We start from the raw sequence: 2,724 nt of genomic DNA, 5'->3' as shown, positions 1-2,724 counted from the left end.
GCATCCCTCTCAGAGCTCGGGGCCTCAAGTTACTCTTAACTCGTCTCTGGACGTAAATTACATATACATATATATCTTTTTATCTCTATTCGCGCGTGTAGTTGTGAAGTATGTATGTACATATACATCCGTCCTTTTCTCCTCGTGTCATTCCGTGTCATTCTTAGTTCCTCGCCATTCGATCGCATCTTTCTTTTCTCTCTTTCTCTCACTCTCATTCGCTCTCATGCACACACATTTTCTCTCTTTCTCTCTCTTTCTTTCGCGCGCGCGTAGGACTTACTAAAGGATTAAAAGTCGTAACGGGTAATCTAGTAAACACTCTCTAAGGACGATAGTAGCATTCTTTAAATACACTTCTCCATCTGCGGCTGTGTGCTAGTTTCCTTTAATTACCATGTAATTACGTTATAACGTTTTTCCATTAGGCGTTACACACATTAATAGAGAGATAAATTCATTAGTGTCGCATTTCTTGTAGTAAAATATAATGGTAATGTAACATGGGCGTGTGTGTTCTCCATCTCCTTCGAGAGATAATATGTATATATATATGTATAGTACATAGTTACGTATGAACCGTGGACTCTTAACAAAGCGCTTTTAGTGAAAATCGAGGGGGAGGGGGCTCTATCTCGATCGACAACGAAAGACAATCGCAATGAGAGAACGATATTATTCCGACGACGGTCGATCTCGAGAGGATGGAGGGCTCTTTCTCTCTCTCTCTCTCTCTCTCTCTCTCTCTCTCCCTTTCTTTTATCCTCCAACTTTAGTGCGCGTAATCGATTCGTAAAAAAACCAGAAAAGAAAAAACATCAACTCGAAGGATCTCGGTCTTGCGGACGCGACGACTATTGAGGCTTCTCTCATAGCAATGGACCAAAATGTCACCCTGCAAATTAGAATCACCTTCAACTCTTTTTCCTTCTTATTTTTTCCTCTTATCGCGCGATATCTTACGACATTCTCGTAACGACTCTATCTTCTAACGTCGCGTATGTATCTGTATATCCGTGTTTTTAAAGTTTGCAAACTTTATAACTTTTTACATATTCTTCTTCTCTCTTCCATATGTATATACGCTGAATTTGCATGCTGACATTTAGGTTTTTGTCTAAGAGGCCGGTCAACTTGCTCGTTCGCTCGAACGAAAAGACTAAGCCAGAAGCCTTTTCGCACGTCACGTGCAAATTACACCGACCAAGTTCGCCTCACGCGTACGCGCCTGCACGTGCGACATTTCCGTTTTGACAATTTTTCTCTCTCTTTCACTTTGTCTCTCTCTTTCTAACACCACTCCTTTATCTCAATTCCTGTCGTTACATAGTTTCGAAAATATTCTCGATAGCAAGCCAAGCTTCGGCTTCCACTTTACTCAATAAAACTATCGTATCGTATTTTCTCTTTCTCCCTCTCTCTCATAACGTAACGATAACAAACGATAATAAACGAATAATACGCAGCCTGAAGATCGCGCGAGACGCTCGCTCGGTCATTATCGTGTGTCCGCGACCGGGATTATCGTTTTGCGCTTACGCATTAATTCGCGCGTCGATCGATCCACTTCCAATGTGCGCGCTCTCTTATCGAAGTTATTATTTAACACGCGAGTTATGAAGAACGTCGTCGCGCGCTTACGTGAACGCAAGAAGGGACACTTACTCGGTCGGAATTATTCGCACTCCTCGTATTAATCTCTCGCTCTTCTCGCTTCGTTCGCGAGAATTGAATCACGAATTTGTTTCCGAGTGTATTGCGAATGTATTCGAATTAATGCACGACCTTGAAGCAAACTCGGCCGGTCCAAATTTCGCCGAAATTTGGCCGCGAATACGAAAGGCACGTACACACCTCATGAATCGTGCGCTCTCATATATTCTTATCTCTGCCGTTGCACGACGCGATTACGCTCTCGGCGATCCGCAAGAGCTGCAATTGGCGGTGCCAGTTTATCGCGCGACGAATCGTAATCAACGCGTCCTTGATCATGACAGCTGACTTCGACTCGTCGTCGGCTCGATCGAAGTGTGTGCTTCGCTCGCGCGAGTTCCTTTCCTTCGCGCGTTCCTACACCTGCACGAGTACAATATGATCGGCGATAAAGAAAGAAAAAGGAGAACCGCGTTCACCGCGGCCGCGCATTCTCTTTCACTCTCTCTGACTGAAGTTCCGACTGAAACTCACACGGCGAAAGAAAAGTGCACAACAACAGTCGGCCGGGCATTCTTTTTTCACTCAGCCTTTAACGCAATACGACTGTGTAATGATTTGTATGTAAAAAAAAAAAAAAATGAAAAATCAACAACAACAATGCGGGACAAAGTTTACACAGAAACAAACCGATGCTAAAATGTACTACGCCGATTCCACTTTTGAATTTCGATTACATTCTCCTCTTTCTCTCTTTATATTTTCTCTCTCATTTATTCACTTCCATATGAAGTTCTACACTGCGTTCTGGCACGCGGTTACAATCCTTTTTTTTTTTTTTCTCTTTTTTCACATTAAATACCCTGTTCTGCCATCGAGTTCATCGCATGAAACCGGAATAGTAAAAGCCACGTAAAAGAATCTCCTACGTTCAACGAGAAACGTTGTTAAGCGCGGAAACACCGAAAGAAGACATCACACAAATCAATATTCGTTATATATTATTATACATAAAAAAAGTAATAATAATAATAATAAAAAGAAACGAACGTGAGACCCGAAAAGGGGGGG

The sequence above is a fragment of the Odontomachus brunneus genome, unplaced genomic scaffold (genome assembly GCF_010583005.1).
Source record: "Odontomachus brunneus isolate Ranch 3 - 2012 unplaced genomic scaffold, Obru_v1 Obru_scaffold_004, whole genome shotgun sequence".
Classification (NCBI taxonomy): domain Eukaryota; kingdom Metazoa; phylum Arthropoda; class Insecta; order Hymenoptera; family Formicidae; genus Odontomachus; species Odontomachus brunneus.
The sequence above is the reverse complement of the archived record's forward strand: the minus strand, read 5'-3'. Positions refer to the sequence as shown.